The sequence below is a fragment of the Sebastes fasciatus genome, chromosome 7 (genome assembly GCF_043250625.1).
Source record: "Sebastes fasciatus isolate fSebFas1 chromosome 7, fSebFas1.pri, whole genome shotgun sequence".
NCBI lineage: Eukaryota > Metazoa > Chordata > Actinopteri > Perciformes > Sebastidae > Sebastes > Sebastes fasciatus.
Window position 1 is genome coordinate 25,744,833 of NC_133801.1, and position 22,114 is coordinate 25,766,946.

General features: G+C 48.4%; 69 non-coding genes across 69 annotated transcripts; all 69 read right to left on the reverse strand.

Annotated features, from left to right (window-relative positions):
- Window positions 1-277: 277 nt before the first annotated feature.
- trnan-guu (transfer RNA asparagine (anticodon GUU)) lies at window positions 278-351 on the reverse strand. Its single transcript has one exon. It is a non-coding gene; the product is annotated as a tRNA-Asn (tRNA).
- A 295-nt stretch (window positions 352-646) lies between these two features.
- On the reverse strand, window positions 647-720 carry trnan-guu (transfer RNA asparagine (anticodon GUU)). Its single transcript has one exon. It is a non-coding gene; the product is annotated as a tRNA-Asn (tRNA).
- Window positions 721-1,094: 374 nt separating this feature from the next.
- Window positions 1,095-1,168, reverse strand: trnan-guu (transfer RNA asparagine (anticodon GUU)). The gene has a single exon. It is a non-coding gene; the product is annotated as a tRNA-Asn (tRNA).
- A 110-nt stretch (window positions 1,169-1,278) lies between these two features.
- On the reverse strand, window positions 1,279-1,352 carry trnan-guu (transfer RNA asparagine (anticodon GUU)). Its single transcript has one exon. It is a non-coding gene; the product is annotated as a tRNA-Asn (tRNA).
- A 110-nt stretch (window positions 1,353-1,462) lies between these two features.
- trnan-guu (transfer RNA asparagine (anticodon GUU)) lies at window positions 1,463-1,536 on the reverse strand. Its single transcript has one exon. It is a non-coding gene; the product is annotated as a tRNA-Asn (tRNA).
- A 295-nt stretch (window positions 1,537-1,831) lies between these two features.
- Window positions 1,832-1,905, reverse strand: trnan-guu (transfer RNA asparagine (anticodon GUU)). The gene has a single exon. It is a non-coding gene; the product is annotated as a tRNA-Asn (tRNA).
- A 295-nt stretch (window positions 1,906-2,200) lies between these two features.
- Window positions 2,201-2,274, reverse strand: trnan-guu (transfer RNA asparagine (anticodon GUU)). Its single transcript has one exon. It is a non-coding gene; the product is annotated as a tRNA-Asn (tRNA).
- Window positions 2,275-2,384: 110 nt separating this feature from the next.
- Window positions 2,385-2,458, reverse strand: trnan-guu (transfer RNA asparagine (anticodon GUU)). Its single transcript has one exon. It is a non-coding gene; the product is annotated as a tRNA-Asn (tRNA).
- A 110-nt stretch (window positions 2,459-2,568) lies between these two features.
- trnan-guu (transfer RNA asparagine (anticodon GUU)) lies at window positions 2,569-2,642 on the reverse strand. The gene has a single exon. It is a non-coding gene; the product is annotated as a tRNA-Asn (tRNA).
- A 295-nt stretch (window positions 2,643-2,937) lies between these two features.
- On the reverse strand, window positions 2,938-3,011 carry trnan-guu (transfer RNA asparagine (anticodon GUU)). Its single transcript has one exon. It is a non-coding gene; the product is annotated as a tRNA-Asn (tRNA).
- A 295-nt stretch (window positions 3,012-3,306) lies between these two features.
- On the reverse strand, window positions 3,307-3,380 carry trnan-guu (transfer RNA asparagine (anticodon GUU)). The gene has a single exon. It is a non-coding gene; the product is annotated as a tRNA-Asn (tRNA).
- Window positions 3,381-3,490: 110 nt separating this feature from the next.
- trnan-guu (transfer RNA asparagine (anticodon GUU)) lies at window positions 3,491-3,564 on the reverse strand. Its single transcript has one exon. It is a non-coding gene; the product is annotated as a tRNA-Asn (tRNA).
- Window positions 3,565-3,674: 110 nt separating this feature from the next.
- On the reverse strand, window positions 3,675-3,748 carry trnan-guu (transfer RNA asparagine (anticodon GUU)). The gene has a single exon. It is a non-coding gene; the product is annotated as a tRNA-Asn (tRNA).
- Window positions 3,749-4,043: 295 nt separating this feature from the next.
- Window positions 4,044-4,117, reverse strand: trnan-guu (transfer RNA asparagine (anticodon GUU)). Its single transcript has one exon. It is a non-coding gene; the product is annotated as a tRNA-Asn (tRNA).
- Window positions 4,118-4,491: 374 nt separating this feature from the next.
- On the reverse strand, window positions 4,492-4,565 carry trnan-guu (transfer RNA asparagine (anticodon GUU)). Its single transcript has one exon. It is a non-coding gene; the product is annotated as a tRNA-Asn (tRNA).
- Window positions 4,566-4,675: 110 nt separating this feature from the next.
- On the reverse strand, window positions 4,676-4,749 carry trnan-guu (transfer RNA asparagine (anticodon GUU)). Its single transcript has one exon. It is a non-coding gene; the product is annotated as a tRNA-Asn (tRNA).
- A 110-nt stretch (window positions 4,750-4,859) lies between these two features.
- On the reverse strand, window positions 4,860-4,933 carry trnan-guu (transfer RNA asparagine (anticodon GUU)). The gene has a single exon. It is a non-coding gene; the product is annotated as a tRNA-Asn (tRNA).
- A 295-nt stretch (window positions 4,934-5,228) lies between these two features.
- Window positions 5,229-5,302, reverse strand: trnan-guu (transfer RNA asparagine (anticodon GUU)). Its single transcript has one exon. It is a non-coding gene; the product is annotated as a tRNA-Asn (tRNA).
- Window positions 5,303-5,412: 110 nt separating this feature from the next.
- Window positions 5,413-5,486, reverse strand: trnan-guu (transfer RNA asparagine (anticodon GUU)). The gene has a single exon. It is a non-coding gene; the product is annotated as a tRNA-Asn (tRNA).
- Window positions 5,487-5,596: 110 nt separating this feature from the next.
- Window positions 5,597-5,670, reverse strand: trnan-guu (transfer RNA asparagine (anticodon GUU)). The gene has a single exon. It is a non-coding gene; the product is annotated as a tRNA-Asn (tRNA).
- A 295-nt stretch (window positions 5,671-5,965) lies between these two features.
- trnan-guu (transfer RNA asparagine (anticodon GUU)) lies at window positions 5,966-6,039 on the reverse strand. Its single transcript has one exon. It is a non-coding gene; the product is annotated as a tRNA-Asn (tRNA).
- A 374-nt stretch (window positions 6,040-6,413) lies between these two features.
- Window positions 6,414-6,487, reverse strand: trnan-guu (transfer RNA asparagine (anticodon GUU)). The gene has a single exon. It is a non-coding gene; the product is annotated as a tRNA-Asn (tRNA).
- Window positions 6,488-6,597: 110 nt separating this feature from the next.
- trnan-guu (transfer RNA asparagine (anticodon GUU)) lies at window positions 6,598-6,671 on the reverse strand. Its single transcript has one exon. It is a non-coding gene; the product is annotated as a tRNA-Asn (tRNA).
- A 110-nt stretch (window positions 6,672-6,781) lies between these two features.
- trnan-guu (transfer RNA asparagine (anticodon GUU)) lies at window positions 6,782-6,855 on the reverse strand. Its single transcript has one exon. It is a non-coding gene; the product is annotated as a tRNA-Asn (tRNA).
- A 295-nt stretch (window positions 6,856-7,150) lies between these two features.
- On the reverse strand, window positions 7,151-7,224 carry trnan-guu (transfer RNA asparagine (anticodon GUU)). The gene has a single exon. It is a non-coding gene; the product is annotated as a tRNA-Asn (tRNA).
- Window positions 7,225-7,334: 110 nt separating this feature from the next.
- trnan-guu (transfer RNA asparagine (anticodon GUU)) lies at window positions 7,335-7,408 on the reverse strand. Its single transcript has one exon. It is a non-coding gene; the product is annotated as a tRNA-Asn (tRNA).
- A 110-nt stretch (window positions 7,409-7,518) lies between these two features.
- trnan-guu (transfer RNA asparagine (anticodon GUU)) lies at window positions 7,519-7,592 on the reverse strand. Its single transcript has one exon. It is a non-coding gene; the product is annotated as a tRNA-Asn (tRNA).
- A 110-nt stretch (window positions 7,593-7,702) lies between these two features.
- trnan-guu (transfer RNA asparagine (anticodon GUU)) lies at window positions 7,703-7,776 on the reverse strand. The gene has a single exon. It is a non-coding gene; the product is annotated as a tRNA-Asn (tRNA).
- Window positions 7,777-8,071: 295 nt separating this feature from the next.
- On the reverse strand, window positions 8,072-8,145 carry trnan-guu (transfer RNA asparagine (anticodon GUU)). The gene has a single exon. It is a non-coding gene; the product is annotated as a tRNA-Asn (tRNA).
- Window positions 8,146-8,255: 110 nt separating this feature from the next.
- trnan-guu (transfer RNA asparagine (anticodon GUU)) lies at window positions 8,256-8,329 on the reverse strand. The gene has a single exon. It is a non-coding gene; the product is annotated as a tRNA-Asn (tRNA).
- A 295-nt stretch (window positions 8,330-8,624) lies between these two features.
- Window positions 8,625-8,698, reverse strand: trnan-guu (transfer RNA asparagine (anticodon GUU)). The gene has a single exon. It is a non-coding gene; the product is annotated as a tRNA-Asn (tRNA).
- Window positions 8,699-8,808: 110 nt separating this feature from the next.
- Window positions 8,809-8,882, reverse strand: trnan-guu (transfer RNA asparagine (anticodon GUU)). The gene has a single exon. It is a non-coding gene; the product is annotated as a tRNA-Asn (tRNA).
- A 110-nt stretch (window positions 8,883-8,992) lies between these two features.
- Window positions 8,993-9,066, reverse strand: trnan-guu (transfer RNA asparagine (anticodon GUU)). The gene has a single exon. It is a non-coding gene; the product is annotated as a tRNA-Asn (tRNA).
- A 479-nt stretch (window positions 9,067-9,545) lies between these two features.
- Window positions 9,546-9,619, reverse strand: trnan-guu (transfer RNA asparagine (anticodon GUU)). Its single transcript has one exon. It is a non-coding gene; the product is annotated as a tRNA-Asn (tRNA).
- Window positions 9,620-9,729: 110 nt separating this feature from the next.
- trnan-guu (transfer RNA asparagine (anticodon GUU)) lies at window positions 9,730-9,803 on the reverse strand. The gene has a single exon. It is a non-coding gene; the product is annotated as a tRNA-Asn (tRNA).
- Window positions 9,804-10,098: 295 nt separating this feature from the next.
- Window positions 10,099-10,172, reverse strand: trnan-guu (transfer RNA asparagine (anticodon GUU)). Its single transcript has one exon. It is a non-coding gene; the product is annotated as a tRNA-Asn (tRNA).
- A 110-nt stretch (window positions 10,173-10,282) lies between these two features.
- On the reverse strand, window positions 10,283-10,356 carry trnan-guu (transfer RNA asparagine (anticodon GUU)). Its single transcript has one exon. It is a non-coding gene; the product is annotated as a tRNA-Asn (tRNA).
- A 479-nt stretch (window positions 10,357-10,835) lies between these two features.
- Window positions 10,836-10,909, reverse strand: trnan-guu (transfer RNA asparagine (anticodon GUU)). The gene has a single exon. It is a non-coding gene; the product is annotated as a tRNA-Asn (tRNA).
- A 110-nt stretch (window positions 10,910-11,019) lies between these two features.
- Window positions 11,020-11,093, reverse strand: trnan-guu (transfer RNA asparagine (anticodon GUU)). The gene has a single exon. It is a non-coding gene; the product is annotated as a tRNA-Asn (tRNA).
- A 1,749-nt stretch (window positions 11,094-12,842) lies between these two features.
- Window positions 12,843-12,916, reverse strand: trnan-guu (transfer RNA asparagine (anticodon GUU)). The gene has a single exon. It is a non-coding gene; the product is annotated as a tRNA-Asn (tRNA).
- Window positions 12,917-13,026: 110 nt separating this feature from the next.
- On the reverse strand, window positions 13,027-13,100 carry trnan-guu (transfer RNA asparagine (anticodon GUU)). The gene has a single exon. It is a non-coding gene; the product is annotated as a tRNA-Asn (tRNA).
- A 110-nt stretch (window positions 13,101-13,210) lies between these two features.
- On the reverse strand, window positions 13,211-13,284 carry trnan-guu (transfer RNA asparagine (anticodon GUU)). Its single transcript has one exon. It is a non-coding gene; the product is annotated as a tRNA-Asn (tRNA).
- Window positions 13,285-13,763: 479 nt separating this feature from the next.
- trnan-guu (transfer RNA asparagine (anticodon GUU)) lies at window positions 13,764-13,837 on the reverse strand. Its single transcript has one exon. It is a non-coding gene; the product is annotated as a tRNA-Asn (tRNA).
- A 110-nt stretch (window positions 13,838-13,947) lies between these two features.
- Window positions 13,948-14,021, reverse strand: trnan-guu (transfer RNA asparagine (anticodon GUU)). The gene has a single exon. It is a non-coding gene; the product is annotated as a tRNA-Asn (tRNA).
- A 110-nt stretch (window positions 14,022-14,131) lies between these two features.
- Window positions 14,132-14,205, reverse strand: trnan-guu (transfer RNA asparagine (anticodon GUU)). The gene has a single exon. It is a non-coding gene; the product is annotated as a tRNA-Asn (tRNA).
- A 1,557-nt stretch (window positions 14,206-15,762) lies between these two features.
- Window positions 15,763-15,836, reverse strand: trnan-guu (transfer RNA asparagine (anticodon GUU)). Its single transcript has one exon. It is a non-coding gene; the product is annotated as a tRNA-Asn (tRNA).
- Window positions 15,837-15,946: 110 nt separating this feature from the next.
- Window positions 15,947-16,020, reverse strand: trnan-guu (transfer RNA asparagine (anticodon GUU)). Its single transcript has one exon. It is a non-coding gene; the product is annotated as a tRNA-Asn (tRNA).
- Window positions 16,021-16,130: 110 nt separating this feature from the next.
- trnan-guu (transfer RNA asparagine (anticodon GUU)) lies at window positions 16,131-16,204 on the reverse strand. The gene has a single exon. It is a non-coding gene; the product is annotated as a tRNA-Asn (tRNA).
- Window positions 16,205-16,683: 479 nt separating this feature from the next.
- trnan-guu (transfer RNA asparagine (anticodon GUU)) lies at window positions 16,684-16,757 on the reverse strand. The gene has a single exon. It is a non-coding gene; the product is annotated as a tRNA-Asn (tRNA).
- A 110-nt stretch (window positions 16,758-16,867) lies between these two features.
- Window positions 16,868-16,941, reverse strand: trnan-guu (transfer RNA asparagine (anticodon GUU)). The gene has a single exon. It is a non-coding gene; the product is annotated as a tRNA-Asn (tRNA).
- Window positions 16,942-17,051: 110 nt separating this feature from the next.
- trnan-guu (transfer RNA asparagine (anticodon GUU)) lies at window positions 17,052-17,125 on the reverse strand. Its single transcript has one exon. It is a non-coding gene; the product is annotated as a tRNA-Asn (tRNA).
- Window positions 17,126-17,235: 110 nt separating this feature from the next.
- On the reverse strand, window positions 17,236-17,309 carry trnan-guu (transfer RNA asparagine (anticodon GUU)). Its single transcript has one exon. It is a non-coding gene; the product is annotated as a tRNA-Asn (tRNA).
- A 295-nt stretch (window positions 17,310-17,604) lies between these two features.
- Window positions 17,605-17,678, reverse strand: trnan-guu (transfer RNA asparagine (anticodon GUU)). Its single transcript has one exon. It is a non-coding gene; the product is annotated as a tRNA-Asn (tRNA).
- A 479-nt stretch (window positions 17,679-18,157) lies between these two features.
- Window positions 18,158-18,231, reverse strand: trnan-guu (transfer RNA asparagine (anticodon GUU)). The gene has a single exon. It is a non-coding gene; the product is annotated as a tRNA-Asn (tRNA).
- Window positions 18,232-18,341: 110 nt separating this feature from the next.
- On the reverse strand, window positions 18,342-18,415 carry trnan-guu (transfer RNA asparagine (anticodon GUU)). Its single transcript has one exon. It is a non-coding gene; the product is annotated as a tRNA-Asn (tRNA).
- A 110-nt stretch (window positions 18,416-18,525) lies between these two features.
- On the reverse strand, window positions 18,526-18,599 carry trnan-guu (transfer RNA asparagine (anticodon GUU)). Its single transcript has one exon. It is a non-coding gene; the product is annotated as a tRNA-Asn (tRNA).
- A 110-nt stretch (window positions 18,600-18,709) lies between these two features.
- trnan-guu (transfer RNA asparagine (anticodon GUU)) lies at window positions 18,710-18,783 on the reverse strand. The gene has a single exon. It is a non-coding gene; the product is annotated as a tRNA-Asn (tRNA).
- Window positions 18,784-19,262: 479 nt separating this feature from the next.
- On the reverse strand, window positions 19,263-19,336 carry trnan-guu (transfer RNA asparagine (anticodon GUU)). Its single transcript has one exon. It is a non-coding gene; the product is annotated as a tRNA-Asn (tRNA).
- A 110-nt stretch (window positions 19,337-19,446) lies between these two features.
- Window positions 19,447-19,520, reverse strand: trnan-guu (transfer RNA asparagine (anticodon GUU)). Its single transcript has one exon. It is a non-coding gene; the product is annotated as a tRNA-Asn (tRNA).
- Window positions 19,521-19,630: 110 nt separating this feature from the next.
- On the reverse strand, window positions 19,631-19,704 carry trnan-guu (transfer RNA asparagine (anticodon GUU)). Its single transcript has one exon. It is a non-coding gene; the product is annotated as a tRNA-Asn (tRNA).
- A 110-nt stretch (window positions 19,705-19,814) lies between these two features.
- Window positions 19,815-19,888, reverse strand: trnan-guu (transfer RNA asparagine (anticodon GUU)). The gene has a single exon. It is a non-coding gene; the product is annotated as a tRNA-Asn (tRNA).
- Window positions 19,889-20,183: 295 nt separating this feature from the next.
- trnan-guu (transfer RNA asparagine (anticodon GUU)) lies at window positions 20,184-20,257 on the reverse strand. The gene has a single exon. It is a non-coding gene; the product is annotated as a tRNA-Asn (tRNA).
- A 110-nt stretch (window positions 20,258-20,367) lies between these two features.
- trnan-guu (transfer RNA asparagine (anticodon GUU)) lies at window positions 20,368-20,441 on the reverse strand. Its single transcript has one exon. It is a non-coding gene; the product is annotated as a tRNA-Asn (tRNA).
- Window positions 20,442-20,551: 110 nt separating this feature from the next.
- On the reverse strand, window positions 20,552-20,625 carry trnan-guu (transfer RNA asparagine (anticodon GUU)). The gene has a single exon. It is a non-coding gene; the product is annotated as a tRNA-Asn (tRNA).
- A 110-nt stretch (window positions 20,626-20,735) lies between these two features.
- Window positions 20,736-20,809, reverse strand: trnan-guu (transfer RNA asparagine (anticodon GUU)). The gene has a single exon. It is a non-coding gene; the product is annotated as a tRNA-Asn (tRNA).
- A 110-nt stretch (window positions 20,810-20,919) lies between these two features.
- Window positions 20,920-20,993, reverse strand: trnan-guu (transfer RNA asparagine (anticodon GUU)). The gene has a single exon. It is a non-coding gene; the product is annotated as a tRNA-Asn (tRNA).
- Window positions 20,994-21,103: 110 nt separating this feature from the next.
- Window positions 21,104-21,177, reverse strand: trnan-guu (transfer RNA asparagine (anticodon GUU)). The gene has a single exon. It is a non-coding gene; the product is annotated as a tRNA-Asn (tRNA).
- A 110-nt stretch (window positions 21,178-21,287) lies between these two features.
- On the reverse strand, window positions 21,288-21,361 carry trnan-guu (transfer RNA asparagine (anticodon GUU)). The gene has a single exon. It is a non-coding gene; the product is annotated as a tRNA-Asn (tRNA).
- Window positions 21,362-21,656: 295 nt separating this feature from the next.
- Window positions 21,657-21,730, reverse strand: trnan-guu (transfer RNA asparagine (anticodon GUU)). Its single transcript has one exon. It is a non-coding gene; the product is annotated as a tRNA-Asn (tRNA).
- Between the last annotated feature and the right edge of the window lie 384 nt (window positions 21,731-22,114).

Genomic DNA, 22,114 nt, shown 5'->3' on the forward strand with positions numbered 1-22,114 from the left:
TACATACTGTACATACTAGGACTGGGTATTGGTACTCGATACCTTTAAGGTAAGTAAGATTAATTAGCTGACAGGTGCGCAAAGAAAGCCACAAAAACAAATGAGATTGACATCACAGTTCCCTTTAGTATGATAGCTAACGCGCTAACCAATTGCGCCACAGAGACTCATATGGCGGGCTGCTTAGGGGGCGTGGCGTAGTTCTTCAGCCCAACCGAATTGCAATTGCAAATTTAACAGCCGAACGCGCTAACCAATTGGATATATAAGCACAAAACGTCCCTGGGTGGGCTTGAACCACCAACCTTTCAGTTAACAGCCGAACGCGCTAACCAATTGCGCCACAGAGACTCATATTGAAGGTTGCTTAGGGGGCGTGGCCTAGATCTTCAGCCCAACCGAATTGCAATTGCAAATTTAACAGCCGAACGCGCTAACCAATTAGATATATAAGCACAAAACGTCCCTGGGTGGGCAGTAAACCACCAACCTTTCGGTTAACAGTCGAACGCGCTAACCAATTGCGCCACAGAGACTCATATGGCATGTTGCTTAGGGGGCGTGGCCTAGTTCTTCAGCCCAACCGAATTGCACTTGCAAATTTATCAGCCGAACGCGCTAACCAATTGGATATATAAGCACAAAACGTCCCTGGGTGGGCTTGAACCACCAACCTTTCAGTTAACAGCCGAACGCGCTAACCAATTGCGCCACAGAGACTCATATTGAAGGTTGCTTAGGGGGCGTGGCCTAGATCTTCAGCCCAACCGAATTGCAATTGCAAATTTAACAGCCGAACGCGCTAACCAATTGGATATATAAGCAAAAAACGTCCCTGGGTGGGCTTGAACCACCAACCTTTCGGTTAACAGCCGAATGCGCTAACCAATTGGATATATAAGCACAAAACGTCCCTGGGTGGGCAGTAAACCACCAACCTTTCGGTTAACAGCCGAACGCGATAACCAATTGCGCCACAGAGACTCATATGGAATGGTGCTTAGGGGGCGTGGCCTAGATCTTCAGCCCAACCGAATTGCAATTGCAAATTTAACAGCCGAACGCGCTAACCAATTGGATATATAAGCACAAAACGTCCCTGGGTGGGCTTGAACCACCAACCTTTCGGTTAACAGCCGAACGCGCTAACCAATTGCGCCACAGAGACTCATATTGAAGGGTGCTTAGGGGGCGTGGCCTAGATCTTCAGCCCAACCGAATTGCAATTGCAAATTTAACAGCCGAACGCGCTAACCAATTGGATATATAAGCACAAAACGTCCCTGGGTGGGCTTGAACCACCAACCTTTCGGTTAACAGCCGAACGCGCTAACCAATTGCGCCACAGAGACTCATATGGAATGCTGCTTAGGGGGCGTGACCTAGTTCTTCAGCCCAACCGAATTGCACTTGCAAATTTAACAGCCGAACGCGCTAACCAATTGAATATATAAGCACAAAACGTCCCTGGGTGGGCTTGAACCACCAACCTTTCGGTTAACAACCGAACGCGCTAACCAATTGCGCCACAGAGACTCATATTGAAGGTTGCTTAGGGGGCGTGGCCTAGTTCTTCAGCCCAACCGAATTGCAATTGCAAATTTAACAGCCGAACGCGCTAACCAATTGGATATATAAGTACAAAACGTCCCTGGGTGGGCAGTAAACCACCAACCTTTCGGTTAACAGCCGAACGCGCTAACCAATTGCGCCACAGAGACTCATATGGAATGCTGCTTAGGGGGCGTGACCTAGTTCTTCAGCCCAACCGAATTGCACTTGCAAATTTAACAGCCGAACGCGCTAACCAATTGAATATATAAGCACAAAACGTCCCTGGGTGGGCTTGAACCACCAACCTTTCGGTTAACAGCCGAACGCGCTAACCAATTGCGCCACAGAGACTCATATTGAAGGTTGCTTAGGGGGCGTGGCCTAGTTCTTCAGCCCAACCGAATTGCAATTGCAAATTTAACAGCCGAACGCGCTAACCAATTGGATATATAAGTACAAAACCTCCCTGGGTGGGCAGTAAACCAACAACCTTTCGGTTAACAGCCGAACGCGCTAACCAATTGCGCCACAGAGACTCATATGGAATGCTGCTTAGGGGGCGTGACCTAGTTCTTCAGCCCAACCGAATTGCACTTGCAAATTTAACAGCCGAATGCGCTAACCAATTGGATATATAAGCACAAACCGTCCCTGGGTGGGCTTGAACCACCAACCTTTCGGTTAACAGCCGAACGCGCTAACCAATTGCGCCACAGAGACTCACATGGAATGCTGCTTACGGGGCGTGGCCTAGTTCTTCAGCCCAACCGAATTGCAATTGCAAATTTAACAGCCGAATGCGCTAACCAATTGGATATATAAGCACAAAACGTCCCTGGGTGGGCTTGAACCACCAACCTTTCGGTTAACAGCCGAACGCGCTAACCAATTGCGCCACAGAGACTCATATGAAAGGCTGCTTAGGGGGCGGGGCCTAGTTCTTCAGCCCAACCGAATTGCAATTGCAAATTTAACAGCCGAACGCGCTAACCAATTGGATATATAAGTTCAAAACGTCCCTGGGTGGGCTTGAACCACCAACCTTTCGGTTAACAGCCGAACGCGCTAACCAATTGCGCCACAGAGACTCATATGAAAGGCTGCTTAGGGGGCGGGGCCTAGTTCTTCAGCCCAACCGAATTGCAATTGCAAATTTAACAGCCGAACGCGCTAACCAATTGGATATATAAGTACAAAACGTCCCTGGGTGGGCAGTAAACCACCAACCTTTCGGTTAACAGCCGAACGCGCTAACCAATTGCGCCACAGAGACTCATATGGAATGCTGCTTAGGGGGCGTGGCCTAGTTCTTCAGCCCAACCGAATTGCAATTGCGAATTTAACAGCCGAACGCGCTAACCAATTGGATATATAAGCACAAAACGTCCCTTGGTGGGCTTGAACCACCAACCTTTCGGTTAACAGCCGAACGCGCTAACCAATTGCGCCACAGAGACTCATATTGAAGGTTGCTTAGGGGGCGTGGCCTAGTTCTTCAGCCCAACCGAATTGCAATTGCAAATTTAACAGCCGAACGCGCTAACCAATTGGATATATAAGTACAAAACCTCCCTGGGTGGGCAGTAAACCAACAACCTTTCGGTTAACAGCCGAACGCGCTAACCAATTGCGCCACAGAGACTCATATGGAATGCTGCTTAGGGGGCGTGACCTAGTTCTTCAGCCCAACCGAATTGCACTTGCAAATTTAACAGCCGAATGCGCTAACCAATTGGATATATAAGCACAAACCGTCCCTGGGTGGGCTTGAACCACCAACCTTTCGGTTAACAGCCGAACGCGCTAACCAATTGCGCCACAGAGACTCACATGGAATGCTGCTTACGGGGCGTGGCCTAGTTCTTCAGCCCAACCGAATTGCAATTGCAAATTTAACAGCCGAATGCGCTAACCAATTGGATATATAAGCACAAAACGTCCCTGGGTGGGCTTGAACCACCAACCTTTCGGTTAACAGCCGAACGCGCTAACCAATTGCGCCACAGAGACTCATATGAAAGGCTGCTTAGGGGGCGGGGCCTAGTTCTTCAGCCCAACCGAATTGCAATTGCAAATTTAACAGCCGAACGCGCTAACCAATTGGATATATAAGTTCAAAACGTCCCTGGGTGGGCTTGAACCACCAACCTTTCGGTTAACAGCCGAACGCGCTAACCAATTGCGCCACAGAGACTCATATGAAAGGCTGCTTAGGGGGCGGGGCCTAGTTCTTCAGCCCAACCGAATTGCAATTGCAAATTTAACAGCCGAACGCGCTAACCAATTGGATATATAAGTACAAAACGTCCCTGGGTGGGCAGTAAACCACCAACCTTTCGGTTAACAGCCGAACGCGCTAACCAATTGCGCCACAGAGACTCATATGGCATGTTGCTTAGGGGGCGTGGCCTAGTTCTTCAGCCCAACCGAATTGCACTTGCAAATTTATCAGCCGAACGCGCTAACCAATTGGATATATAAGCACAAAACGTCCCTGGGTGGGCTTGAACCACCAACCTTTCAGTTAACAGCCGAACGCGCTAACCAATTGCGCCACAGAGACTCATATTGAAGGTTGCTTAGGGGGCGTGGACTAGATCTTCAGCCCAACCGAATTGCAATTGCAAATTTAACAGCCGAACGCGCTAACCAATTGGATATATAAGCACAAAACGTCCCTGGGTGGGCTTGAACCACCAACCTTTCGGTTAATAGCCGAATGCGCTAACCAATTGGATATATAAGCACAAAACGTCCCTGGGTGGGCAGTAAACCACCAACCTTTCGGTTAACAGCCGAACGCGATAACCAATTGCGCCACAGAGACTCATATGGAATGGTGCTTAGGGGGCGTGGCCTAGATCTTCAGCCCAACCGAATTGCAATTGCAAATTTAACAGCCGAACGCGCTAACCAATTGGATATATAAGCACAAAACGTCCCTGGGTGGGCTTGAACCACCAACCTTTCGGTGAACGGCCGAACGCGCTAACCAATTGCGCCACAGAGACTCATATTGAAGGGTGCTTAGGGGGCGTGGCCTAGATCTTCAGCCTAACCGAATTGCAATTGCAAATTTAACAGCCGAACGCGCTAACCAATTGGATATATAAGCACAAAACGTCCCTGGGTGGGCTTGAACCACCAACCTTTCGGTTAACATCCGAACGCGCTAACCAATTGCGCCACAGAGACTAATATTGAAGGGTGCTTAGGGGGCGTGGCCTAGATCTCCAGCCCAACCGAATTGCAATTGCAAATTTAACAGTCGAACGCGCTAACCAATTGGATATATAAGCACAAAACGTCCCTGGGTGGGCTTGAACCACCAACCTTTCGGTTAACAGCCGAACGCGCTAACCAATTGCGCCACAGAGACTCATATTGAAGGTTGCTTAGGGGGCGTGGCCTAGTTCTTCAGCCCAACCGAATTGCAATTGCAAATTTAACAGCCGAACGCGCTAACCAATTGGATATATAAGTACAAAACGTCCCTGGGTGGGCAGTAAACCACCAACCTTTCGGTTAACAGCCGAACGCGCTAACCAATTGCGCCACAGAGACTCATATGGAATGCTGCTTAGGGGGCGTGACCTAGTTCTTCAGCCCAACCGAATTGCACTTGCAAATTTAACAGCCGAACGCGCTAACCAATTGGATATATAAGCACAAAACGTCCCTGGGTGGGCTTGAACCACCAACCTTTCGGTTAACAGCCGAACGCGCTAACCAATTGCGCCACAGAGACTCATATTGAAGGGTGCTTAGGGGGCGTGGCCTAGATCTTCAGCCCAACCGAATTGCAATTGCAAATTTAACAGTCGAACGCGCTAACCAATTGGATATATAAGCACAAAACGTCCCTGGGTGGGCTTGAACCACCAACCTTTCGGTTAACAGCCGAACGCGCTAACCAATTGCGCCACAGAGACTCATATGAAAGGCTGCTTAGGGGGCGGGGCCTAGTTCTTCAGCCCAACCGAATTGCAATTGCAAATTTAACAACCGAACGCGCTAACCAATTGGATATATAAGTTCAAAACGTCCCTGGGTGGGCTTGAACCACCAACCTTTCGGTTAACAGCCGAACGCGCTAACCAATTGCGCCACAGAGACTCATATGAAAGGCTGCTTAGGGGGCGGGGCCTAGTTCTTCAGCCCAACCGAATTGCAATTGCAAATTTAACAGCCGAACGCGCTAACCAATTGGATATATAAGTACAAAACGTCCCTGGGTGGGCAGTAAACCTCCAACCTTTCGGTTAACAGCCGAACGCGCTAACCAATTGCGCCACAGAGACTCATATGGCATGTTGCTTAGGGGGCGTGGCCTAGTTCTTCAGCCCAACCGAATTGCACTTGCAAATTTATCAGCCGAACGCGCTAACCAATTGAATATATAAGCACAAAACGTCCCTGGGTGGGCTTGAACCACCAACCTTTCAGTTAACAGCCGAACGCGCTAACCAATTGCGCCACAGAGACTCATATTGAAGGTTGCTTAGGGGGCGTGGACTAGATCTTCAGCCCAACCGAATTGCAATTGCAAATTTAACAGCCGAACGCGCTAACCAATTGGATATATAAGCACAAAACGTCCCTGGGTGGGCTTGAACTACCAACCTTTCGGTTAATAGCCGAATGCGCTAACCAATTGGATATATAACCACAAAACGTCCCTGGGTGGGCAGTAAACCACCAACCTTTCGGTTAACAGCCGAACGCGATAACCAATTGCGCCACAGAGACTCATATGGAATGGTGCTTAGGGGGCGTGGCCTAGATCTTCAGCCCAACCGAATTGCAATTGCAAATTTAACAGCCGAACGCGCTAACCAATTGGATATATACGCACAAAACGTCCCTGGGTGGGCTTGAACCACCAACCTTTCGGTTAACAGCCGAACGCGCTAACCAATTGCGCCACAGAGACTAATATTGAAGGGTGCTTAGGGGGCGTGGCCTAGATCTTCAGCCCAACCGAATTGCAATTGCAAATTTAACAGTCGAACGCGCTAACCAATTGGATATATAAGCACAAAACGTCCCTGGGTGGGCTTGAACCACCAACCTTTCGGTTAACAGCCGAACGCGCTAACCAATTGCGCCACAGAGACTCATATGAAAGGCTGCTTAGGGGGCGGGGCCTAGTTCTTCAGCCCAACCGAATTGCAATTGCAAATTTAACAGCCGAACGCGCTAACCAATTGGATATATAAGTTCAAAACGTCCCTGGGTGGGCTTGAACCACCAACCTTTCGGTTAACAGCCGAACGCGCTAACCAATTGCGCCACAGAGACTCATATTGAAGGTTGCTCAGGGGGCGTGGCCTAGTTCTTCAGCCCAACCGAATTGCAATTGCAAATTTAACAGCCGAACTCGCTAACCAATTGGATATATAAGTGCAAAACGTCCCTGGGTGGGCAGTAAACCACCAACCTTTCGGTTAACAGCCGAACGCGCTAACCAATTGCGCCACAGAGACTCATATGGAATGCTGCTTAGGGGGCGTGACCTAGTTCTTCAGCCCAACCGAATTGCACTTGCAAATTTAACAGCCGAACGCGCTAACCAATTGAATATATAAGCACAAAACGTCCCTGGGTGGGCTTGAACCACCAACCTTTCGGTTAACAGCCGAACGCGCTAACCAATTGCGCCACAGAGACTCATATTGAAGGTTGCTTAGGGGGCGTGGCCTAGTTCTTCAGCCCAACCGAATTGCAATTGCAAATTTAACAGCCGAACGCGCTAACCAATTGGATATATAAGCACAAAACGTCCCTGGGTGGGCTTGAACCACCAACCTTTCGGTTAACAGCCGAACACGCTAACCAATTGCGCCACAGAGACTCATATTGAAGGGTGCTTAGGGGGCATGGCCTAGATCTTCAGCCCAACCGAATTGCAATTGCAAATTTAACAGCCGAACGCGCTAACCAATTGGATATATAAGCACAAAACGTCCCTGGGTGGGCTTGAACCACCAACCTTTCGGTTAACAGCCGAACGCGCTAACCAATTGCGCCACAGAGACTAATATGGAATGCAGCTTAGGGGGCGTGGCCTAGTTCTTCAGCCCAACCGAATTGCAATTGCAAATTTAACAGCCGAACGCGCTAACCAATTGGATATATAAGCACAAAACGTCCCTGGGTGGGCTTGAACCACCAACCTTTCGGTTAACAGCCGAAGGCGCTAACCAATTGCGCCACAGAGACTCATATTGAAGGTTGCTTAGGGGGCCTGGTGTAGTTCTTATGCCCAACCGAATTGCAATTGCAACTTTAACAGCCGAACGCGCTAACCAATTGGATATATAAGTACAAAACGTCCCTGGGTGGGCAGTAACCCACCAACCTTTCGGTTAACAGCCGAACGCGCTAACCAATTGCGCCACAGAGACTCATATGGAATGCTGCTTAGGGGGCGTGACCTAGTTCTTCAGCCCAACCGAATTGCAATTGCAAATTTAACAGCCGAATGCGCTAACCAATTGGATATATAAGCACAAAACGTCCCTGGGTGGGCTTGAACCACCAACCTTTCGGTTAACAGCCGAACGCGCTAACCAATTGCGCCACAGAGACTCATATTGAAGGGGGCTTAGGGGGCGTGGCCTAGATCTTCAGCCCAACCGAATTGCACTTGCAAATTTAACAGCCGAACGCCCTAACCAATTGGATATATAAGCACAAAACGTCCCTGGGTGGGCTTGAACCACCAACCTTTCGGTTAACAGCCGAAGGCGCTAACCAATTGCGCCACAGAGACTCATATTGAAGGTTGCTTAGGGGGCGTGGTGTAGTTCTTATGCCCAACCGAATTGCAATTGCAACTTTAACAGCCGAACGCGCTAACCAATTGGATATATAAGTACAAAACGTCCCTGGGTGGGCAGTAAACCACCAACCTTTCGGTTAACAGCCGAACGCGCTAACCAATTGCGCCACAGAGACTCATATGGAATGCTGCTTAGGGGGCGTGACCTAGTTCTTCAGCCCAACCGAATTGCAATTGCAAATTTAACAGCCGAATGCGCTAACCAATTGGATATATAAGCACAAAACGTCCCTGGGTGGGCTTGAACCACCAACCTTCCGGTTAACAGCCGAACGCGCTAACCAATTGCGCCACAGAGACTCATATTGAAGGGTGCTTAGGGGGCATGGCCTAGATCTTCAGCCCAACCGAATTGCAATTGCAAATTTAACAGCCGAACGCGCTAACCAATTGGATATGTAAGCACAAAACGTCCCTGGGTGGGCTTGAACCACCAACCTTTCGGTTAACAGCCGAACGCGCTAACCAATTGCTCCACAGAGACTCATATGGAATGCAGCTTAGGGGGCGTGGCCTAGTTCTTCAGCCCAACCGAATTGCAATTGCAAATTTAACAGCCGAACGCGCTAACCAATTGGATATATAAGCACAAAACGTCCCTGGGTGGGCTTGAACCACCAACCTTTCGGTTAACAGCCGAAGGCGCTAACCAATTGCGCCACAGAGACTCATATTGAAGGTTGCTTAGGGGGCCTGGTGTAGTTCTTATGCCCAACCGAATTGCAATTGCAACTTTAACAGCCGAACGCGCTAACCAATTGGATATATAAGTACAAAACGTCCCTGGGTGGGCAGTAAACCACCAACCTTTCGGTTAACAGCTGAACGCGCTAACCAATTGCGCCACAGAGACTCATATGGAATGCTGCTTAGGGGGCGTGACCTAGTTCTTCAGCCCAACCGAATTGCAATTGCAAATTTAACAGCCGAACGCGCTAACCAATTGGATATATAAGCACAAAACGTCCCTGGGTGGGCTTGAACCACCAACCTTTCGGTTAGCAGCCGAACGCGCTAACCAATTCCGCCACAGAGACTCATATTGAAGGGGGCTTAGGGGGCGTGGCCTAGATCTTCAGCCCAACCGAATTGCAATTGCAAATTTAACAGCCGAACGCGCTAACCAATTGGATATATAAGCACAAAACGTCCCTGGGTGGGCTTGAACCACCAACCTTTCGGTTAACAGCCGAACGCGCTAACCAATTGCGCCACAGAGACTAATATGGAATGCAGCTTAGGGGGCGTGGCCTAGTTCTTCAGCCCAACCGAATTGCAATTGCAAATTTAACAGCCGAACGCGCTAACCAATTGGATATATAAGCACAAAACGTCCCTGGGTGGGCTTGAACCACCAACCTTTCGGTTAACAGCCGAAGGCGCTAACCAATTGCGCCACAGAGACTCATATTGAAGGTTGCTTAGGGGGCCTGGTGTAGTTCTTATGCCCAACCGAATTGCAATTGCAACTTTAACAGCCGAACGCGCTAACCAATTGGATATATAAGTACAAAACGTCCCTGGGTGGGCAGTAACCCACCAACCTTTCGGTTAACAGCCGAACGCGCTAACCAATTGCGCCACAGAGACTCATATGGAATGCTGCTTAGGGGGCGTGACCTAGTTCTTCAGCCCAACCGAATTGCAATTGCAAATTTAACAGCCGAATGCGCTAACCAATTGGATATATAAGCACAAAACGTCCCTGGGTGGGCTTGAACCACCAACCTTTCGGTTAACAGCCGAACGCGCTAACCAATTGCGCCACAGAGACTCATATTGAAGGGGGCTTAGGGGGCGTGGCCTAGATCTTCAGCCCAACCGAATTGCACTTGCAAATTTAACAGCCGAACGCCCTAACCAATTGGATATATAAGCACAAAACGTCCCTGGGTGGGCTTGAACCACCAACCTTTCGGTTAACAGCCGAAGGCGCTAACCAATTGCGCCACAGAGACTCATATTGAAGGTTGCTTAGGGGGCGTGGTGTAGTTCTTATGCCCAACCGAATTGCAATTGCAACTTTAACAGCCGAACGCGCTAACCAATTGGATATATAAGTACAAAACGTCCCTGGGTGGGCAGTAAACCACCAACCTTTCGGTTAACAGCCGAACGCGCTAACCAATTGCGCCACAGAGACTCATATGGAATGCTGCTTAGGGGGCGTGACCTAGTTCTTCAGCCCAACCGAATTGCAATTGCAAATTTAACAGCCGAACGCGCTAACCAATTGGATATATAAGCACAAAACGTCCCTGGGTGGGCTTGAACCACCAACCTTTCGGTTAGCAGCCGAACGCGCTAACCAATTCCGCCACAGAGACTCATATTGAAGGGGGCTTAGGGGGCGTGGCCTAGATCTTCAGCCCAACCGAATTGCAATTGCAAATTTAACAGCCGAACGCGCTAACCAATTGGATATATAAGCACAAAACGTCCCTGGGTGGGCTTGAACCACCAACCTTTCGGTTAACAGCCGAACGCGCTAACCAATTGCGCCACAGAGACTCATATGGAATGCTTCTTAGGGGGCGTGGCCTAGTTCTTCAGCCCAACCAAATTGCAATTGCGAATTTAACAGCCGAACGCGCTAACCAATTGGATATATAAGCACAAAACGTCCCTGGGTGGGCTTGAACCACCAACCTTTCGGTTAACAGCCGAAAGCGCTAACCAATTGCGCCACAGAGACTCATATTGAAGGTTGCTTAGGGGGCGTGGCGTAGTTCTTCAGCCCAACCTAATTGCAATTACAAATTTAACAGCCGAACGCGCTAACCAATTGGATATATAAGCACAAAACGTCCCTGGGTGGGCAGTAAACCACCAACCTTTCGGTTAACAGCCGAACGCGCTAACCAATTGCGCCACAGAGACTCATATTGAATGCTGCTTAGGGGGCGTGGCCTAGATCTTCAGCCCAACCGAATTGTAATTGCAAATTTAACAACCGAACGCGCTAACCAATTGGATATATAAGCACAAAACGTCCCTGGGTGGGCAGTAAACCACCAACCTTTCGGTTAACAGCCGAACGCGCTAACCAATTGCGCCACAGAGGCTGTTTTCGAAACCGCATACTGCATACTACTGAGGAGCGCAGTATGCAGTATGCAGTACATACTGCATACTGCATTCCTGAGTAGTATGCAGTATGTGACAGTTAAAGTGATGTATTTAGCAGTATGCTAGACGAGGCTTAAGCCTTCAAACCAGCTCTTAAAGCACAGGACAAAAAAACTAACTTGTACCACTATTACAATATTATCAAAAAATACAACTTTGATTTTGTTGTTTATGTTATGCTTGTTTACTTTATAAGATACTGCAGGTTTAAACTATTTATTCTGACAGCTCATAAAGAAGTCCGACAAACAGGATCATCAACGAGGAGAGACGGGAAATATAAAACATTCATCCACAACATTTACTTTACTCAAACTGCTTTTTCAGTTACAGCAACAGGACTGATCTCCCTCCAGATATTAGAGACATGTTAAAAAAGTGTCATGTTGTCTCATCAGGAACCTCTCTGCCCCGTCAGAAGCTGCTCTTTCCCTCTCCTCTTCTCTCTCCTCTCCTCTTCTCTCTCCTCTTCCTCTCCTCTCATCTTCCCTCGCCACTCTGCTGCTCTGCAGCCGCTCTGTGAGCATCACTGGCCGGCTCTCCAGCGAGCTACGCCCGCGGGCGATTGTGGAGCTTTTTAACTCGAAAAAAGGCAGATAAACACAGGTTCCTGTTAATTTATAATGGACATCTATGTTGTGATATTTAAACAAACTATCCGTCAACAAGGAAATAAAAGCCTCTTGTCTACGAGACCGGAGTGAGCTCCAGCAGCTCATAGCGGTCTCTGAGCGTGACTACCCGGCTTGCTGGCAGCGACCCGGGCAGGCGCTCGCTGGCTGTCACGGTATTCTGTGGAGCTTCTAAACTCCGACAACGGTGGAACAAATGTTCGATTCGCCATCTAACTTCGTAAAACTGCCAATATTAATAATCTACACAGTTGATTTCTCGCCTCAAAAACTTTCAGAAGTGAATTTAGTGTTGAAACGGCTACAAAAAACGTAAAAAAAGAGCAGCTTTTGGCTGCTGTTGTTGTAACCGTAGACTGTGCTGTTCCGGCGCTTTGCATTGTGGGATACAGTAGGCGAGATAGACTGGTCTGATGCATACTGGAGAATTTTTCCAAATCAGTACGTCATCCAGGTATTTTTGGCATACTGGAGATTTTGCTTTTGTTCGCATACTGCATACTACATACTACATTTTGGCCAAATCAGTACGTACTACTAGTATAGTATGCGGTTTCGAAAACAGCCAGAGACTCATATGGAATGCTGCTTAGGGGGCGTGACCTAGTTCTTCAGCCCAACCGAATTGCAATTGCAAATTTAACAGCCGAACGCGCTAACCAATTGGATATATAAGCACAAAACGTCCCTGGGTGGGCTTGAACCACCAACCTTTCGGTTAACAGCCGAACGCGCTAACCAATTGCGCCACAGAGACTCATATTGAAGGGGGCTTAGGGGGCGTGGCCTTGATCTACAGCCCAACCGAATTGCAATTGCAAATTTAACAGCCGAACGCGCTAACCAATTGGATATATAAGCACAAAACGTCCCTGGGTGGGCTTGAACCACCAACCTTTCGGTTAACAGCCGAACGCGCTAACCAATTGCGCCACAGAGACTCATATGGAATGCTGCTTAGGGGGCGTGACCTAGTTCTTCAGCCCAACCGAATTGCAATTGCGAATTTAACAGCCGAACGCGCTAACCAATTGGATATATAAGCACAAAACGTCCCTGGGTGGGCTTGAACCACCAACCTTTCGGTTAACAGCCGAACGCGCTAACCAATTGCGCCACAGAGACTCATATGGAATGCTGCTTAGGGGGCGTGGCCTAGTTCTTCAGCCCAACCGAATTGCAATTGCGAATTTAACAGCCGAACGCGCTAACCAATTGGATATATAAGCACAAAACGTCCCTTGGTGGGCTTGAACCACCAACCTTTCGGTTAACAGCCGAACGCTCTAACCAATTGCGCCACAGAGACTCATATTGAAGGTTGCTTAGGGGGCGTGGCGTAGTTCTTCAGCCCAACCTAATTGCAATTGCAAATTTAACAGCCGAACGCGCTAACCAATTCGATATATAAGCACAAAATGTCCCTGGGTGGGCAGTAAACCACCAACCTTTCGGTTAACAGCCGAACGCGCTAACCAATTGCGCCACAGAGACTCATATGGAATGCTGCTTAGGGGGCGTGACCTAGTTCTTCAGCCCAACCGAATTGCACTTGCAAATTTAACAGCCGAACGCGCTAACCAATTGAATATATAAGCACAAAACGTCCCTGGGTGGGCTTGAACCACCAACCTTTCGGTTAACAGCCGAACGCGCTAACCAATTGCGCCACAGAGACTCATATTGAAGGGGGCTTAGGGGGCGTGGCCTAGATCTACAGCCCAACCGAATTGCAATTGCAAATTTAACAGCCGAACGCGCTAACCAATTGGATATATAAGCACAAAACGTCCCTGGGTGGGCTTGAACCACCAACCTTTCGGTTAACAGCCGAACGCGCTAACCAATTGCGCCACAGAGACTCATATGGAATGCTGCTTAGGGGGCGTGACCTAGTTCTTCAGCCCAACCAAATTGCAATTGCGAATTTAACAGCCGAACGCGCTAACCAATTGGATATATAAGCACAAAACGTCCCTGGGTGGGCTTGAACCACCAACCTTTCGGTTAACAGCCGAACGCGCTAACCAATTGCACCACAGAGACTCATATTGAAGGTTGCTTAGGGGGCGTGGCGTAGTTCTTCAGCCCAACCTAATTGCAATTACAAATTTAACAGCCGAACGCGCTAACCAATTGGATATATAAGCACAAAACGTCCCTGGGTGGGCAGTAAACCACCAACCTTTCGGTTAACAGCCGAACGCGCTAACCAATTGCGCCACAGAGGCTGTTTTCGAAACCGCATACTGCATACTACTGAGGAGCGCAGTATGCAGTACATACTGCATACTGCATTCCTGAGTAGTATGCAGTATGTGACAGTTAAAGTGATGTATTTAGCAGTATGCTAGACGAGGCTTAAGCCTTCAAACCAGCTCTTAAAGCACAGGACAAAAAAACTAACTTGTACCACTATTACAATATTATCAAAAAATACAACTTTGATTTTGTTGTTTATGTTATGCTTGTTTACTTTATAAGATACTGCAGGTTTAAACTATTTATTCTGACAGCTCATAAAGAAGTCCGACAAACAGGATCATCAACGAGGAGAGACGGGAAATATAAAACATTCATCCACAACATTTACTTTACTCAAACTGCTTTTTCAGTTACAGCAACAGGACTGATCTCCCTCCAGATATTAGAGACATGTTAAAAAAGTGTCATGTTGTCTCATCAGGAACCTCTCTGCCCCGTCAGAAGCTGCTCTTTCCCTCTCCTCTTCTCTCTCCTCTCCTCTTCTCTCTCCTCTTCCTCTCCTCTCATCTTCCCTCGCCACTCTGCTGCTCTGCAGCCGCTCTGTGAGCATCACTGGCCGGCTCTCCAGCGAGCTACGCCCGCGGGCGATTGTGGAGCTTTTTAACTCGAAAAAAGGCAGATAAACACAGGTTCCTGTTAATTTATAATGGACATCTATGTTGTGATATTTAAACAAACTATCCGTCAACAAGGAAATAAAAGCCTCTTGTCTACGAGACCGGAGTGAGCTCCAGCAGCTCATAGCGGTCTCTGAGCGTGACTACCCGGCTTGCTGGCAGCGACCCGGGCAGGCGCTCGCTGGCTGTCACGGTATTCTGTGGAGCTTCTAAACTCCGACAACGGTGGAACAAATGTTCGATTCGCCATCTAACTTCGTAAAACTGCCAATATTAATAATCTACACAGTTGATTTCTCGCCTCAAAAACTTTCAGAAGTGAATTTAGTGTTGAAACGGCTACAAAAAACGTAAAAAAAGAGCAGCTTTTGGCTGCTGTTGTTGTAACCGTAGACTGTGCTGTTCCGGCGCTTTGCATTGTGGGATACAGTAGGCGAGATAGACTGGTCTGATGCATACTGGAGAATTTTTCCAAATCAGTACGTCATCCAGGTATTTTTGGCATACTGGAGATTTTGCTTTTGTTCGCATACTGCATACTACATACTACATTTTGGCCAAATCAGTACGTACTACTAGTATAGTATGCAGTTTCGAAAACAGCCAGAGACTCATATGGAATGCTGTTTAGGGGGCGTGACCTAGTTCTTCAGCCCAACCGAATTGCAATTGCAAATTTAACAGCCGAACGCGCTAACCAATTGGATATATAAGCACAAAACGTCCCTGGGTGGGCTTGAACCACCAACCTTTCGGTTAACAGCCGAACGCGCTAACCAATTGCGCCACAGAGACTCATATTGAAGGGGGCTTAGGGGGCGTGGCCTAGATCTACAGCCCAACCGAATTGCAATTGCAAATTTAACAGCCGAACGCGCTAACCAATTGGATATATAAGCACAAAACGTCCCTGGGTGGGCTTGAACCACCAACCTTTCGGTTAACAGCCGAACGCGCTAACCAATTGCGCCACAGAGACTCATATGGAATGCTGCTTAGGGGGCGTGACCTAGTTCTTCAGCCCAACCGAATTGCAATTGCGAATTTAACAGCCGAACGCGCTAACCAATTGGATATATAAGCACAAAACGTCCCTGGGTGGGCTTGAACCACCAACCTTTCGGTTAACAGCCGAACGCGCTAACCAATTGCGCCACAGAGACTCATATGGAATGCTGCTTAGGGGGCGTGGCCTAGTTCTTCAGCCCAACCGAATTGCAATTGCGAATTTAACAGCCGAACGCGCTAACCAATTGGATATATAAGCACAAAACGTCCCTTGGTGGGCTTGAACCACCAACCTTTCGGTTAACAGCCGAACGCTCTAACCAATTGCGCCACAGAGACTCATATTGAAGGTTGCTTAGGGGGCGTGGCGTAGTTCTTCAGCCCAACCTAATTGCAATTGCAAATTTAACAGCCGAACGCGCTAACCAATTCGATATATAAGCACAAAATGTCCCTGGGTGGGCAGTAAACCACCAACCTTTCGGTTAACAGCCGAACGCGCTAACCAATTGCGCCACAGAGACTCATATGGAATGCTGCTTAGGGGGCGTGACCTAGTTCTTCAGCCCAACCGAATTGCACTTGCAAATTTAACAGCCGAACGCGCTAACCAATTGAATATATAAGCACAAAACGTCCCTGGGTGGGCTTGAACCACCAACCTTTCGGTTAACAGCCGAACGCGCTAACCAATTGCGCCACAGAGACTCATATTGTAGGGGGCTTAGGGGGCGTGGCCTAGATCTACAGCCCAACCGAATTGCAATTGCAAATTTAACAGCCGAACGCGCTAACCAATTGGATATATAAGCACAAAACGTCCCTGGGTGGGCTTGAACCACCAACCTTTCGGTTAACAGCCGAACGCGCTAACCAATTGCGCCACAGAGACTCATATTGAAGGGGGCTTAGGGGGCGTGGCCTAGATCTACAGCCCAACCGAATTGCAATTGCAAATTTAACAGCCGAACGCGCTAACCAATTGGATATATAAGCACAAAACGTCCCTGGGTGGGCTTGAACCACCAACCTTTCGGTTAACAGCCGAACGCGCTAACCAATTGCGCCACAGAGACTCATATGGAATGCTGCTTAGGGGGCGTGACCTAGTTCTTCAGCCCAACCAAATTGCAATTGCGAATTTAACAGCCGAACGCGCTAACCAATTGGATATATAAGCACAAAACGTCCCTGGGTGGGCTTGAACCACCAACCTTTCGGTTAACAGCCGAACGCGCTAACCAATTGCACCACAGAGACTCATATTGAAGGTTGCTTAGGGGGCGTGGCGTAGTTCTTCAGCCCAACCTAATTGCAATTACAAATTTAACAGCCGAACGCGCTAACCAATTGGATATATAAGCACAAAACGTCCCTGGGTGGGCAGTAAACCACCAACCTTTCGGTTAACAGCCGAACGCGCTAACCAATTGCGCCACAGAGACTCATATGGAATGCTGCTTAGGGGGCGTGGCCTAGTTCTTCAGCCCAACCGAATTGCAATTGCAAATTTAACAGCCGAATGCGCTAACCAATTGGATATATAAGGACAAAACTTCCCTGGGTGGGCTTGAACCACCAACCTTTCGGTTAACAGCCGAACGCGCTAACCAATTGCGCCACAGAGACTCATATGGAATGCTGCTTAGGGGGCGTGGCCTAGTTCTTCAGCCCAACCGAATTGCAATTGCGAATTTAACAGCCGAACGCGCTAACCAATTGGATATATAAGCACAAAACGTCCCTTGGTGGGCTTGAACCACCAACCTTTCGGTTAACAGCCGAACGCTCTAACCAATTGCGCCACAGAGACTCATATTGAAGGTTACTTAGGGGGCGTGGCGTAGTTCTTCAGCCCAACCTAATTGCAATTGCAAATTTAACAGCCGAACGCGCTAACCAATTCGATATATAAGCACAAAATGTCCCTGGGTGGGCAGTAAACCACCAACCTTTCGGTTAACAGCCGAACGCGCTAACCAATTGCGCCACAGAGACTCATATGGAATGCTGCTTAGGGGGCGTGACCTAGTTCTTCAGCCCAACCGAATTGCACTTGCAAATTTAACAGCCGAACGCGCTAACCAATTGAATATATAAGCACAAAACGTCCCTGGGTGGGCTTGAACCACCAACCTTTCGGTTAACAGCCGAACGCGCTAACCAATTGCGCCACAGAGACTCATATTGAAGGGGGCTTAGGGGGCGTGGCCTAGATCTACAGCCCAACCGAATTGCAATTGCAAATTTAACAGCCGAACGCGCTAACCAATTGGATATATAAGCACAAAACGTCCCTGGGTGGGCTTGAACCACCAACCTTTCGGTTAACAGCCGAACGCGCTAACCAATTGCGCCACAGAGACTCATATTGAAGGGGGCTTAGGGGGCGTGGTCTAGATCTACAGCCCAACCGAATTGCAATTGCAAATTTAACAGCCGAACGCGCTAACCAATTGGATATATAAGCACAAAACGTCCCTGGGTGGGCTTGAACCACCAACCTTTCGGTTAACAGCCGAACGCGCTAACCAATTGCGCCACAGAGACTCATATGGAATGCTGCTTAGGGGGCGTGGCCTAGTTCTTCAGCCCAACCGAATTGCAATTGCAAATTTAACAGCCGAATGCGCTAACCAATTGGATATATAAGGACAAAACTTCCCTGGGTGGGCTTGAACCACCAACCTTTCGGTTAACAGCCGAACGCGCTAACCAATTGCGCCACAGAGACTCATATGGAATGCTGCTTAGGGGGCGTGGCCTAATTCTTCAGCCCAACCGAATTGCAATTGCGAATTTAACAGCCGAACGCGCTAACCAATTGGATATATAAGCACAAAACGTCCCTTGGTGGGCTTGAACCACCAACCTTTCGGTTAACAGCCGAACGCTCTAACCAATTGCGCCACAGAGACTCATATTGAAGGTTGCTTAGGGGGCGTGGCGTAGTTCTTCAGCCCAACCTAATTGCAATTGCAAATTTAACAGCCGAACGCGCTAACCAATTCGATATATAAGCACAAAATGTCCCTGGGTGGGCAGTAAACCACCAACCTTTCGGTTAACAGCCGAACGCGCTAACCAATTGCGCCACAGAGACTCATATGGAATGCTGCTTAGGGGGCGTGACCTAGTTCTTCAGCCCAACCGAATTGCACTTGCAAATTTAACAGCCGAACGCGCTAACCAATTGAATATATAAGCACAAAACGTCCCTGGGTGGGCTTGAACCACCAACCTTTCGGTTAACAGCCGAACGCGCTAACCAATTGCGCCACAGAGACTCATATTGAAGGGGGCTTAGGGGGCGTGGCCTAGATCTACAGCCCAACCGAATTGCAATTGCAAATTTAACAGCCGAACGCGCTAACCAATTGGATATATAAGCACAAAACGTCCCTGGGTGGGCTTGAACCACCAACCTTTCGGTTAACAGCCGAACGCGCTAACCAATTGCGCCACAGAGACTCATATTGAAGGGGGCTTAAGGGGCGTGGCCTAGATCTACAGCCCAACCGAATTGCAATTGCAAATTTAACAGCCGAACGCGCTAACCAATTGGATATATAAGCACAAAACGTCCCTGGGTGGGCTTGAACCACCAACCTTTCGGTTAACAGCCGAACGCGCTAACCAATTGCGCCACAGAGACTCATATGGAATGCTGCTTAGGGGGCGTGACCTAGTTCTTCAGCCCAACCAAATTGCAATTGCGAATTTAACAGCCGAACGCGCTAACCAATTGGATATATAAGCACAAAACGTCCCTGGGTGGGCTTGAACCACCAACCTTTCGGTTAACAGCCGAACGCGCTAACCAATTGCACCACAGAGACTCATATTGAAGGTTGCTTAGGGGGCGTGGCGTAGTTCTTCAGCCCAACCTAATTGCAATTACAAATTTAACAGCCGAACGCGCTAACCAATTGGATATATAAGCACAAAACGTCCCTGGGTGGGCAGTAAACCACCAACCTTTCGGTTAACAGCCGAACGCGCTAACCAATTGCGCCACAGAGACTCATATGGAATGCTGCTTAGGGGGCGTGGCCTAGTTCTTCAGCCCAACCGAATTGCAATTGCAAATTTAACAGCCGAATGCGCTAACCAATTGGATATATAAGCACAAAACGTCCCTGGGTGGGCTTGAACCACCAACCTTTCGGTTAACAGCCGAACGCGCTAACCAATTGCGCCACAGAGACTCATATGGAATGCTGCTTAGGGGGCGTGACCTAGTTCTTCAGCCCAACCGAATTGCACTTGCAAATTTAACAGCCGAACGCGCTAACCAATTGAATATATAAGCACAAAACGTCCCTGGGTGGGCTTGAACCACCAACCTTTCGGTTAACAGCCGAACGCGCTAACCAATTGCGCCACAGAGACTCATATTGAAGGGGGCTTAGGGGGCGTGGCCTAGATCTACAGCCCAACCGAATTGCAATTGCAAATTTAACAGCCGAACGCGCTAACCAATTGGATATATAAGCACAAAACGTCCCTGGGTGGGCTTGAACCACCAACCTTTCGGTTAACAGCCGAACGCGCTAACCAATTGCGCCACAGAGACTCATATTGAAGGGGGCTTAGGGGGCGTGGCCTAGATCTACAGCCCAACCGAATTGCAATTGCAAATTTAACAGCCGAACGCGCTAACCAATTGGATATATAAGCACAAAACGTCCCTGGGTGGGCTTGAACCACCAACCTTTCGGTTAACAGCCGAACGCGCTAACCAATTGCGCCACAGAGACTCATATGGAATGCTGCTTAGGGGGCGTGACCTAGTTCTTCAGCCCAACCGAATTGCACTTGCAAATTTAACAGCCGAACGCGCTAACCAATTGAATATATAAGCACAAAACGTCCCTGGGTGGGCTTGAACCACCAACCTTTCGGTTAACAGCCGAACGCGCTAACCAATTGCGCAACAGAGACTCATATTGAAGGGTGCTTAGGGGGCGTGGCCTAGATCTTCAGCCCAACCGAATTGTAATTGCAAATTTAACAACCGAACGCGCTAACCAATTGGATATATAAGCACAAAACGTCCCTGGGTGGGCTTGAACCACCAACCTTTCGGTTAACAGCCGAACGCGCTAACCAATTGCGCCACAGAGACTCATATGGAAGGTTGCTTAGGGGGCGTGGCATAGTTCTTCAGCCCAACCTAATTGCAATTGCAAATTTAACAGCCGAACGCGCTAACCAATTGGATATATAAGCACAAAACGTCCCTGGGTGGGCTTGAACCACCAACCTTTCGGTTAACAGCCGAAGGCGCTAACCAATTGCGCCACAGAGACTCATATTGAAGGTTGCTTAGGGGGCGTGGTGTAGTTCTTATGCCCAACCGAATTGCAATTGCAACTTTAACAGTCGAACGCGCTAACCAATTGGATATATAAGTACAAAACGTCCCTGGGTGGGCAGTAAACCACCAACCTTTCGGTTAACAGCCGAACGCGCTAACCAATTGCGCCACAGAGACTCATATGGAATGCTGCTTAGGGGGCGTGACCTAGTTCTTCAGCCCAACCGAATTGCAATTGCAAATTTAACAGCCGAACGCGCTAACCAATTGGATATATAAGCACAAAACGTCCCTGGGTGGGCTTGAGCCACCAACCTTTCGGTTAACAGCCGAACGCGCTAACCAATTGCGCCACAGAGACTCATATTGAAGGTTGCTTAGGGGGCGTGGCGTAGTTCTTCAGCCCAACCTAATTGCAATTGCAAATTTAACAGCCGAACGCGCTAACCAATTGGATATATAAGCACAAAACGTCCCTGGGTGGGCAGTAAACCGCCAACCTTTTGGTTAACAGCCGAACGCGCTAACCAATTGCGCCACAGAGACTCATATGGAATGCTGCTTAGGGGGCGTGGCCTAGTTCTTCAGCCCAACCGAATTGCAATTGCAAAAAATATGATATATATATATATTTATATATATTCATATTTTTGTTTCATTTATTGTTATTCAATTACGGAGTATTAGGGCCATATTGAGGGGGGAAAAAATCTGAGATTTTGAGAATAAAGTTATAACTTTACGA